The sequence below is a fragment of the Monodelphis domestica genome, chromosome 5 (genome assembly GCF_027887165.1).
Source record: "Monodelphis domestica isolate mMonDom1 chromosome 5, mMonDom1.pri, whole genome shotgun sequence".
Lineage (NCBI taxonomy): Eukaryota > Metazoa > Chordata > Mammalia > Didelphimorphia > Didelphidae > Monodelphis > Monodelphis domestica.
Genome location: NC_077231.1, coordinates 288,491,533 through 288,504,764, shown reverse-complemented (window position 1 = coordinate 288,504,764; position 13,232 = coordinate 288,491,533). Strand labels below are relative to the sequence as shown.

At 35.3% G+C, this 13,232-nt stretch overlaps 1 protein-coding gene across 1 annotated transcript in view; it reads left to right on the top strand.

The window, feature by feature from the left end:
- Window positions 1-13,232, top strand: part of ANKRD28 (ankyrin repeat domain 28) — a 198,939-nt gene that overhangs the window by 19,046 nt on the left and 166,661 nt on the right. The window lies entirely within an intron of this gene.

Genomic DNA, 13,232 nt, shown 5'->3' with positions numbered 1-13,232 from the left:
AAAGGAGACACAGTAATGGTCAGATAGATTGTTAGGAGGAAATTCAGGAGAGAGAGTGGTATTCTGAAAACCTAGAAAGAAAATATCAAGGAGGAGAAAGGAGTGTCAAAGGCTGACCAGAGGTAAAGGAGAATGAAGATTAAGAAAAATCCATTGGATTTAATAACTGAGAGATAACTGGTAACTTGGGAAAAGAGTTTAGGGTGAAATGATAAAATCTGAAGTGAGATGATAAAGAGAAGAAAGGGGAGAGACAATAGAGGCACTTATTAAGTGGTTATTATATGAAAATTACTGTGCCAAGCACTGGAATAGAAAAAAGGAAAGATAATCCTTATATCTTGTACCTATTTATAAATATGAAATTTTGTTTTGTTTTGTTTTTGAGACCCTTCATGTGACCACCCCTCCCCCGTTTCTATCTTTACAGTCTTCCTACACTTTACTCTCCTCCCTGGACTCTTCAGTGACACTGACTTCTTTGGTGTTCCACACACAAGACATTCCAATTCCCAGTTCTGAATGTTTTCTTCTTTCCTTTCATTTAAAATTAACCAATGTTCTCTCTGTTTTACTTGGTTCCCCCCCCCCAAAACCAATTCCTAGTCTTATTTATTACTTTAATAGTTCTCTTTTAGTTTTTTTTGATTTTTAGGATTTCTAATTAAGTCTTTAATTGGTGATTTTAAATTTGTTCTTTTTCTAGTTTTTTAGTTGCATGTTGTAAGAATTTTTTAATGGTTTGACTAAAATATATGAAGATTATAAAGTGTTGGTTGCCGATTCAAAGTATTATTATAATGACCTTTTAATAGCCTTTATTTACAAAAGAGGTGAAAAGAGTAAAATTAGATGTAAAAGGGTAGAGATAACATTAGCCTATCTAACTAAACATTGCTCCAGGGCTCAGCTCAGCCAGAACTTGTTGACCTTCAACCAGAATTAAACTCTCTCCAGAAGACAGAAAGGGAAAGCCAGCTATCCACTTACCCAAGTTCCCTCCAAGAGGCAGGCCAAGACTAAGACTCAAGCTGAAGGAGACTCCTGAGGCCAACTTTCTTCCTTGAGCCTACCCTCTTCCTTAAGCTGACTTCCTTCTTGAAGCCAGCTTCCTTTTTGGAGTCTTCCCTAGCCCCAGAAATTCAGGGCCTTTTATAGTGGCTTCTTGTCCCTTTCCCTTTTCACAAGAGCCAATCACAGCTTCCAAATTGCCCAGCACTGCCCAGAGGCCACTTTTTACCTTTTGGAGAGGTGAATAGTCATCAAAAGAGTTCAGAGATTCCTGGCTAATTGAGTTGAAAGGGTGTGAATCCTCTAAGTGGTTTGCGAGCTCCTCCACCTAGTTCAAGCTTTTGTTAATTCAATCAAAAGGTGTGTTAACTCAAAATAGACAAAGGGAATATAGAATACCCTTTCACAAGTGTAAACTCAGAATAGACAAAGGGAACAGAGAATTCCCTTTTCACAACTCTTCCTGTGATTACAATGCCCAATTCATTGGTCTGCTTTTTCACTTTTTTAGAGATATAAAATTTCCCATAAGTATTGCTTTGGCTGTATCCCATAAATTTTGATATGCTGCTTCCTCATTGACATTCTCCTTAATGAAATTACTGATTCTATAATTTGTTCTTGACCTACCTCATTTTTAGAACTAGGTTATTTTCCAATTAGTTTTTTACTTGTCTTTGCATGGATCTTTATTGATTATAATTTTTATTGCATTATTATTTGAATAGGATGCTTTTATTCTCTGCCCTAATACCCAGTCAGTTTGTATGGAACTGCCATGTACTGCTGAAAAGAAGGTATATTCCTTTCTGTTATTATTCAGTTTTTTCCTGATCCAGTTTTTTAAAAAATTTCATTTGCATTTTTCACTTTTCTTATGATTTGGTTTGATTTATATAGATTTGAGATGTGGGAAGTTGAAGTCCCCAACTCTCAAACTAACTACCTCTCTCATCTTCCTGTCCATAGTTTTTCACATCTCTTTAGGTGAGATAATTTATCCCATTCCATCTTTCCCTCCCCTTTTCTCTTAGTGCATTCCTCTTTTTCACCTCCTTGATTTTTTTTTTGGTATATAATATCATCTTAATCAGCTTATTCCCACACCCTCTGTGTATACTCCTTCTAACTGTTCTGATACTGATAAAACATTTTAAAATTACAAATATCCTTCCATGTAGGAATATAAACAGTTTGACCATATTGAATCCCTTAAATTTTCTCTTTCTTATTTACCTTTTTATGTTTCTCTTGAGTCATATGTGAACATCAGATTTTCTGTTTAGGTCTTATCTTTTCATCAGGAATTCTTGGAAATTTTATGTTGATTAAATAACCTTTTTCTCTTTGAAAGCATATACTTAGTTTTGTAAAATGGAGATTTGAACCTTAGACTTCAATCCCCAGAAGTCCTTGCTACTTCCCAGAATTCCCTATAATCTCACCTGAGTCCCCACTTGGGATCACAATTAGCATTTAAAGTGGCGATAATGCCTACCTCAACCTCTTCTATGCTCTCTCTCTCTACTTGGCCATTGCAAGATGTAGTAAGCAAGCTGTATTGAATGGGCTACTCAGCCCTAGGCATGTGGTTTTCTTATTTTGTATTTCTTTATTCCTTGATTTCTAATAATCTTTCATAAACCTCAAAAAATATATTTCTATTACTAGAGACTAAATTTAATTTTTACAGTTGGTGATTCTGGGTTGTAAATCTAGTTCTTTTGCCCTCCATAATATCATACTCCAAGCTTTTCAGTCCTTTACGTGGAGGCTCCCAAGTCCTATATATTCCTGACTGAAGCTCCATGACATTTGAATTGTTTCTTTCTAGCTGTTTGCAGTATTTTCTCCATGGCTTGGGGGCTTTTGAATTTATCTATGATAATTTCTAGTAATATGATGTCTAGGCCTTTTTCCCCAATGGCTTTCAGGTAGTCCAGTAATTCTTAGATTTACTCTTCTGGATCTCTTTTCCAGGTCAGTTGTTTTTTCAGTGAGATATTTCATGGTTTCTTCTGTTTGTTTTTTAAAAATACTTTTGATTTTATTTTTCTTAATTTTCTTAATGTCTCATGAAGTCATTAGCTTATAGTTGCTGAATTTAATTTTTAATGAATGATTTTTCTTCTATAAGCTTTTGAACCTCTTTTTCCTTTTGACCAAATTTGATTTTTAAGCTGTTATTTTCTTCTTGCATTGCTTTTATTTCTCTTCTCCATTTTTCTTCTGACTCTTAATTGAGTTTTGAAATCCTTTTTGAGCTCTTCCAGAGCCGGAGACCAATTTATATTTTCTTTTCCTTTTAAGTTTTGCATGTAGCTCCTTTGCTTTCACTGTCCCCTTCTGAATCTGTGCCTTGCCCTTTTTCTCCATAAAAATTTTTTAGGGTTAAGTTGGGCTGTGCTGATATTCCTTGGTAGGGCCTTACTGTAGACTGCTCTCCCCTCTCACTCCAGTGAACCAGACCTTCTCAGCCTACCTTTATTTTTTTTTTCAAATTTTGGGAAATTTTATTTAATTAATTTAGAATATTTTTTCCATGGTTACAAGATTCATGCTCTTTCCTTTCCCTTCCTCCACTCCTCTCCCATAGCTGATGCACAATTCCACTGGGTTTTACATGTGTCATTGATCAAGACTTTTTTCCATATTATTGATTTTTGCACTAGAGTGATCATTTAAGAGTCTATCTCCCCAATCATATCCCCATTAACCCATGTGATCAAGCAGTTGTTTTTCTTCTGTGTTTCTATTCCCACACTTCTTCCTCTGAATGTGGATAGTGTTCTTTCTCATAAGTCTCTCAGAATTGTCCTGGGTCGTTGCATTGCTGCTAGTAGAGAAGTCCATTACATTTGATTGTACCAAAGTGTATCAGTCTTTGCATATAATGTTTTCTTGATTCTGTTCCTTTCACTCTGCATCAATTCCTGGAGGTCATTCCAGTTCACTGCCTACCTTTAAAGTTTTCTCCTTTCTTACTTTCCTTACCTCCACCTCCTGACTTCTCTGACTTTCTTCCAGTGTCAACTAAAATCTTGCCTTCTGAAAGAAGCTTTTTCTGATTCTCTTTAATTCTAGTATCCTTCCTTTTTAGATTATCTCCAATTTATGGTATATGTGTGTGTGGGATATAAATATAGATGTCTACATATCTATCTCTTTTGTTAGTACAAAGTACTTGGACAGTGATCACCCAATCTAGATCCTAGTGGCTACTTTATAAAGCTTCCTCTAGACCCGTGATGGCAAGCTTATGGCACAAATGATAGAGGAGACCCTCAGAGCCCTCTCTGCTTTAAGGCTTAAATTAGGAGTTTGGAAAAAATAAGAGAGCAGCTTTTAATAATTTAAGTTTTAATGACAATATTAGTCGAGTTGTAAAGTAATATTCCATTAAGCCAGAGAAAAGGAAACTTCTAGCAGCTTTTAACAATTAACAAGTTAGTTTAATTAAAATTGAGATAGTAAAAGAATATGGTAAAGGAGAGAAATATAGGGAAGAGATAAAGAAAATTTCCTAATGTCTATACTAGTTATCCTATAACTACCTATAATTTACTACCTAAAACTGCCTATATCTACCTATAACTGCTGTTAGAGAAAGTCCAGCTGATCACCCTTTAGCTCAGCTCACCAAGCAGTGTGTGTGTGTATGTATATATATATATATATATATATATATATATCTTCCAACCACCACCTAATCATCAACTCACACCACCAGCAACCAACCCCCATCGACCAACTTATGCCCAGCAGCCAACTTCCCCGCAATTGCCAGCCCTGTCAGTAACTGACAGACCAATTGCCAGCTCCAACTGTCCACAACTTACAACCTTTTATATCCTTTTTCCTACCTCACTTTCTGTCTCTATGGTTTCTACATCTTGTCACTGTGGGCTGGTTAATCCCTACACATCTCTATGGTAAGAGGACCTCCTGGTCCCCCATTAAATTAAAAAAGGAATAAAGAATTCCTTTTTATAGTGGGCACATGAGCCATCACCCCAGCAAAGAGTTCACCAGTTAGTTACTAGAAAGCCAGAGGGATATACTGCTCCCCTCCCTCTCTCCACTGATGCCTGAGGACATTCTCACATCATCTGTTCCTCTAAAAGGTTCACCATCACTGCTTTGAACTAATCTCTCTCCTCCTTTAATGATTTAAATGCCTCACTCAGTCATTTTTTTTTCCCACCACAATTCCCACCCTCATACTGGGCATTTCAATATACATGTTAAAGCTCCTTCAAAAGAACCTAACTTCACCTTTTTCCTCTGGAACATCCTTTCACCATGTCAGCTTCTTTCTCCTATTGGTGATTTCCTTCTGGAATCACTATTTTAGGGAAGGGCTTAGACCAGTTAACCTTTATTATTCCCCTCCTGGCTCCATTTCTTTCCTGCATCACATGCTTGGGCTTGATTTTGTGTATTGTCTTGCCCTATTACAATGTAAACTTCTTGAGAGCAGACTGTTTTTCCTTTCCCTAGTATTTGTATGTAGGGCAAAGCAAAGGGTCTGGCACACATTTAGCATTTAACAAATGCATCTTGCCTTGTCTGGCATTGTCTTCTCTCACAAACTCCTGCAGATCTGTATTTTTAAATCAGTGTCAATTCTCTAAAACATTATAAAAATCTAATATCAAAGTTTTGTTTATTCTCATTCTGCTTCATTAAATGCACCTCTTAGTAAAAGACAATGCTTTTTAAATGACCATATTATTATCTATTTTGATGTCTAGAACAGAATATAACACTTCTTGCTATTGTTTTTCATCATTTCTCCATTAGTACTATTAGATACAACTCTCCAATTTTCTGGATTAAAAAAAAAACACCTAAAACCTTCTTTTAACCATATGAATACATAATTTGTAATTATTCATGACACATTTAAATCAGAGTATAAATACTACACAACAAAAACTCTCTCAACTGTTCTATATATGTCATTGACTTTATGCCCATAACTATCTGGTCCCCCTCCTCTAGTTTACAAATATTCCTCTAAAAAAGTTAGACCAGGGGGTCAGCTGGGTGGGGAGGGGGTCTTAGGTTCAAATCTGGCCTCAGATACTTCCTAGCTGTGTGACCCTGGGCTAGTTACTTGACCCCCATTGCCTAGCCCTCACCACTCTTCTGCCTTGGAACCAGTACACAGTATTGATTTTAAGACAGAAGGTAAGGGTTAAAAAAAAAAGAGCAAGCAGGGAAGTGATGTGGACACAGTGTATAAAGCACTAAACCTAGCTTCTGGAGGACCTGAGTTCAAATTTGACATCATACATCCTAGTTGTTTGACCCTAAGCAAGTTAACTCTGTTTGCCTAGCCCTTTTCTAACTAAGATAGAAAGAGTTTAAAAAAATAAATAAGTGATACCAAGAATAAAAATTTCCAGATGTTAGTAGAGGACCATTATTTTCTATTTTCTTAATGCCATGTTTCTTATTAACAGAATCTATGACTTTTAACTACATTAATAGTTATTTAGTTTAAATTAAAATATCTTTTAACTATAAAATGTAATTGATCTAAATTTATGCTCCACTTTCTTCCAGTGATCTTTCCATATCTTTTCCCTTGCAGTTGTTAATGCCCCCTGAAAACTTTTTTCTACTTGTATACTGTTTCCTTTGAGTCGAATGGAAGCTTATTGAGGTTGGAGGCGATGGGTTGTGTTTCATTTTTTGTATTTGTATGTCAGGCACCTAAAACAGTACCTGAAAATGCAATGAGTGCTATGTAAATGCTTGTTGTATTGAATCAAGTTGATGTTACAATAACTATTGGTAGAACAATATCATCATCATTTTGTTCCATGTTTCTCTTCTTTCTTCTCTTCTTCCTTCTTCCTTCTTCTTTCTTCTTTCTTCTTCTTTCTTCTCCTCCTCCTCCTCCTCGAACCAATGGTTCTAAGGCAAAAGAGTGCTAAGGGTTTGGCAGTTGGGGTTCGGTGGCTTGCCCAGTGTCACATAACTAGGAAGTGACTTAAGGTTAGATTTAATTTGAACTGAGGACCTTCTGACTCCAGATATAGCTCTCTATTCACTAAGTTACCCTAGCTGCCCCTCTTGTTTACTTTTGACAGAACTCAAATAGAGATGGCTCTGGCCCTAATCATTATCCTACTAATCTCTAGTGTTTTGTGAATTTTTTTCAGGTATAAAAATTGATTGAATTTTTGTAATTCAATGAAAAATCATAAAACTCATCATTTGTAGATTCCATGAAACCATGGGAGTGAATGTACTTCCTGTAACCATGTGGTTTTAGTTCTATTTTGAGATATATCATTCCCTTGTGATTTGGTGTTCTATAATGTTCTTAAATTTTGGAAGATCAGTGTGATGATCAAGCAGTTACAGTATATAGATCTATCTGATTGTGGTTCATTTTTTTGTAGCTGTTTATTCAAAGATATTTAATTTTCCCAATTACAGGTGATAACAATTTTCAACATAGTTTTTCCAAAATTATAAGATCCATATTGTCTCTGTTCTTCCCTTCCCTCCCCACTCTGGGAGATGATAAGCAATTTGATCTGGATTATACATGTATTATCATGTAAAACATACTTCCATATTGGTCATTGTTATGAGAGAATACTCATATAAAACCAAAACCCCAAAATAAAATCCTAAATAAGCTAATGTGAAATATAGTGTGCTTTAATCTGCATCTGACTCTTTTAACAGTTCTTTCTCTGGAGATGGATAGCATTTTTTGTCATAATTCTTCAGAATTTTTCCAGATCATTGTATTGCTGAAAATTGCTAAGTCTTTCACAGTTGATCATCATACAGTGTTGCTGTTAACTGTGTACATTGTTCTCCTGGTTCTACTTATTTTTCTCTTCTTCCATATATTGTAGATCTTTCCAGCTTTTTCTGAAATCATCCTGCTTATTATTTATTGTACAATAGTATTCCATCATCATCATATACTACAGTTTGTTCAGCCATTCCCTAGTTGATGGATATCCTCTCAATTTCCAATTCTTTCCCACCACAAAAAGCTGCTATCAATATTTTTGTATGTGTAGCTCTTTCCCCCTTTTATATGATCTCTGGTAGTATCTGGTATATGGTATATATCTGGTATATGATCTCTGGTATGATCCAAAAGTGGTATTATAGGATCAAAGGATATACACAGTTCTTTTGTCCTTTGGGCATAGTTCCAAATTGATTTAGTTCACAACTCTACCAACAATGCTTTAGTGCTGTGGTGGTGAACTTATGGCATGCATGCGAGAGGGGATACTCCAAGCCTTCTCTATGGGCACACGTGCTGTCACCTCAGCTCACCAATTTGTTACTACAAAGCCAGAGGGACTCAGGGCCAGTCTGAGCCCCTCCCCATCTGTACTCATGCCTGAGGACATTTCTCACATTACCTGCCCCTCTAAAAGGTTCACCATCATTGCCTTAGTGTCTCAATTTTGCCCTATCCCCCCCAACATTTATCATTTTTCTTTTACTATCATTTTGGCCAATCTGATAGGTGTGAGATGGCACCACAGCATCATTTTAATTCACATTTCTCTAATTAGAACAATTTTTTCATATGATTATTGATAGCTTTGATTTCTTCATCTGAAAATTGCTTGTTCATATCCTTTGGATTGTGGTCCATTTTTACTACAGTTCATTTGTTGAATTCTTAAAAGATATTTTGATGTTTGTATCTTTAGTTATGGGATTTTGTCATTTAATTTATAAAGAATGATAAGCCTTTGAGCATTTGATTATATCTTTTTAAAGTAATCATTAAGTGTTAAAATTTTGCAAGCTGCAGTTGTTAGGTTCCCCAGGTTCTAACAAATCTTCATTGATAGTTCAGTTCAGTCTCCTTAGTGACCTGACATGACCTATTTTGTGGGAGCTCTTAATAACCTTTTATATATGTCAATCTTTTGGCAGTCTGTTGAAACCTGTTGATCCCCTCTCAAAACAGTATTTTTAAAAGCATAAAAAGGAAATGAATTATATTGAAATTTAGTCATTAAAATACTTTTTAAGGATAGTTTACCAACTTTGTTAACTTTTGTTAAATGAACTTTCCAGTTATATAGACATTTACACATATATATACACATATATATTGTTTATTTTTAATAACCTACCATCTTGAGATATCTTTTCTCCAGACTTTCAGTGAAATTATTCCTTATAATAAAGAACAAGGAGGAAATATAAAAAGCATTTCAACAAAACTAAAGACCATATTGAAAATCAGTCTGACGTTAGTACATTCTGCAACCAGTCTCCTACCTCTGCAGGGGAGGTGCCTTCTATCTCTTCTTTGAAGTTTAGTTTAGTCCATAATTGTCTGACATTCAGCTCTAATTGTCTTGTCATTTAAAAAAATATTGTACTCTTATATATTGTTTTTGTGATTATTTCCCTTTGAATCAGTTCATAAATATTCCCTATGATTTTTCCATAATCATTATAGATATATTTTGTTGTTGTTGTTGTTTTTGCAGTATATCACATTTGACATAAGTTACTGGTTTGATTGTTTTCCACTTTATGGATGGCTACTTTGTTTCCAGGTCCCTCTACCAGAAAAAGTGCTGATATAAGTAATTTGCTATGAGGGGTCTTGTGTGCAATTTGTGAGATTGATTTCTTTGAGGTATATGTTTAACTATGGTATTTCTGGATTAAAGGATGTGGACATTAATCACTTACTTGCTTTTTAGAAAGATTATAGCAATTCCTATTTCCATCAACAGTGCTTTCTATTGCCCTTCATTATTATCTATTCTATTTATGTTTACTCCATTTACTATTCCTATTTATTGTAATTTTTGCCACATTTCTGGGTGTGAGATCAAACCATTGTATTAATGTGCATTTCTGTTATCAGTATTTTTGAGCAGTTTTTCATGTGCTTCTTAAAAGTTTGTAATTCTTTTGAAATGTTTTAATTTGAAAGTACAACTCTAACCTTAACTACACATCATTTGGAAAGTAGCAGTTGGTCTTTTATCTAATCCAGTACAGTTCATTTGTTAAATTCTCAAGGATATTTTGAAGTTTGCATTTATAATATTGGGATTTGGCAGCTTTCAATTTTTGATGGAGATTGAGCTTTTTAGTGGTCACTTGTGTCTTCATGATAGTGATTATTGAAAGATTTTTTTTTTCAGGAATAATGCATTCATTCATTTGTTTTTAGGCAATTTAGAACATTATTCCTTGGTTACAAGAATTATATTCTTTCCCTCCCTCTACCCTTCCCATAGCCAATGCGCAATTCCACTGGGTATTACATATGTCCTTGATCAGAACCTATTTCCATGTTGTTGATGTTTGCATTAGGATGTTTATTTAGAGTCTACATCCCCAATCATATCCCCTTGACCCATGTAATCAATCTATTGTTTTTCTTCTGTGTTTCTACTCCCACAGTTCTTTCTCTGAATGTGGATAATGTTCTTTCTCTAGATCCCTCTGGGTTGTACAGGATCACTGCATTGCCACTAATGGAGAGAAGTCTATTACATTCGATTGGACCACAACGTATCAGTCTCTGTGTACAATGTTCTCCTGGTTCTGCTCCTCTAGCTCTGCATCATTTCCTGGAGGTCATTCCAGTTCCCATGGAATTCCTCCAGTTTGTTATTCCTTTGAGCACAATAGTATTGCATCACCAACAGATACCACAATTTGTTTAGCCATTCCCTGATTGAAGGGCATCCCCTCATTTTCCAATTTTTTGCCACCACAAAGAGCACAGCTATGACTATTTTTGTACAAGTCTTTTTCCTTATTATCTCTTTGGGGTACAAACCCAGCAGTGCTATGGCTGGATCAAAGGGTAGACAGTCTTTTAACATCCTTTGGGCATAGTTCCAAATTGCCCTCCAGAATGGTTGGATCAATTCACAACTCCATTCACCAGCAATGCATTAATGTTCCAACTTTGCCACATCCCCTCCAGCATTCATTACATTCCTTTGCTGTCATGTTAGCCAATCTGCTAGGTGTGAGGTGATACCTCAGAGTTGTTTTGATTTGCATTTCTCTGATTATAAGAGATTTAGAGCACTTTTTCATGTGCTTATTAATAGTTTTTATTTCTTTAACTGAAAATTGCCTATTCACGTCCCTTGCCCTATCAATTGGAGAATGGCTTGATTTTTTTTTGTACAATTGATTTAGTTCTTTATAAATTTGAGTAATTAGACCTTTGTCAGAGGTTTTTGTTATGAAGATTGTTTCCCAGTTTGTTGCTTCCCCTCTAATTTTGATTGCATTGGTTTTGTTTGTACAAAAACTTCTTAACTTGATGTAATCAAAATTATTTATTTTACATTTTGTGGGTTTTTTTCCCCCTAGGTCTTGCTTGGTTTTAAAATCTTTCCTTTCCCAAAGACCTGACATGTATACTATTCTGTGTTCACCTCATTTACTTATAGTTACCTTCTGTATTCAAGTCATTCACCCATTCTGAGTTTATTTTGGTGTTTGGTGTGAGATGTTGAACTAAACCTAATCTTTCCCATACTGTTCCAATTTTCCCAGTTTTTATCAAATAGTGGATTTTGGTCCCAAAAGCTGGGATCTTTGGGTTTATCATAGACTGTCTTGCTGTAGTCATTTTCCCCAAGTCTATTCCACTGATCCTCCTTTCTGTCTCTTAACCAGTACCAAATTGTTTTGATGACCACTGCTATATAGTATAGTTTGAGATCTGGGACTGCAAGGCCACCTTCCTTCTCATTTTTTTTTCATGATTTCCCTGGATATCCTTGATCTTTTGTTCTTCCAAATGAACTTTGTTATGGTTTTTTCTAATTCAGTAAAAAAGTTTTTTGGTATTTCAATGGGTATGGCAGAAGATTTTTGAGTGATTGGCTGAGGACTTTTAGATTCTGATCTGTGAGTTAAGCGTATAGATAGAAGCATTAAATGTGATCTAGTCTAGGCTCCTCATTTTACCCATCACCATAATTTTGATGCTAATCAAGAACTTAATCACACATTAACAGGATAAATTGGGACTTTTATCATCTTTGTCATAGAATTTGTGTTTAAATGTCTACCATTGTGAAAAAGATTTAGCCATTAGGTGAAATTAATTCAATTCAGTAAAATGATGTCATAGCAAGAATTATTCTTTATCTTGGGTGGCAGGTTAATATAGTGAATAGAGAACTCTGGACTTGGGGTAACATAAAGCCTTTCTTAGCCCCAGTTTCTTCATCTGTAGAATGGGCATAATATCTATTTCACAAGGTTGTGAATATCAAATGAAATGTGAAGGGTGTTGCAAATCATAGCATGATATATAACTCTTGACTAATGCTAGGTATTATCTCATTTTTAATGTTTACTGTGATAGAAAAGAAATACTCAGTTTTGGGATATGTGAAGTTTTTAATAATACAACAAGCATTTATTCATCACCTAGTATGAGCTATCTTTGTCTATGGAAAGATAAAAGCGAGACATTCCTGTCCTAAAAGAAAGTAAGGCAGCATACATTTACTTAGGTATATAGAGAGAAAGTTTTTAAAACTTTGGAGGGAAGTGCAAGTAGTTTGGAGGGACAATTGAGAATGGACTTGGATCTTGAAGGAAAACAAGAATTTCAAGGAGTAGATTTAGAGCTGAAAGGGACCCTTAAATTATCACATCCAATCTCTTCAATTTATGAAGAGAACACTGAGGCCAAAAGAGAATTCTTGCTTGGTATGTGACTTGTCCAGAGTCACACAGCCAATGCAAAGAGATGGAGACAGGGGATGGAACTTTGCATATGGGGAACATCCAAAAAAAAACCCATTATTACTAATTCCCTGAATAAGTGAAAGTGCATAATGTGTAAAAAGGCTTCTTAAAATAGTCCAACTTGCTAGAGAAACTTGTATATGCTCTTAGAGATAATAGGGAGCTACTGTAGTTTGAGTATGGGGTGACATGGTGGTTGAGGGAAGAATGGGTTGGAATATGGAGAAATTTGAGGCAGGGAAAGCAATTATGATACAACTGAAATGATGTAGAACAAGGCAGTTTATAATCTGAGCTAAAGTTGGTCACCCTGGGAAAGAAGTAGGAATGTATGAGAGAAGTGTGATGGATATTTTAGCCACTTTATTTGTATAATTCCAAATTGCTCTCCAGAATAGTTGCATTAATTTATAGGTCCACTCGCATATTTAGTGTGCTCATCTTCCTACAACTCCATCAGCATT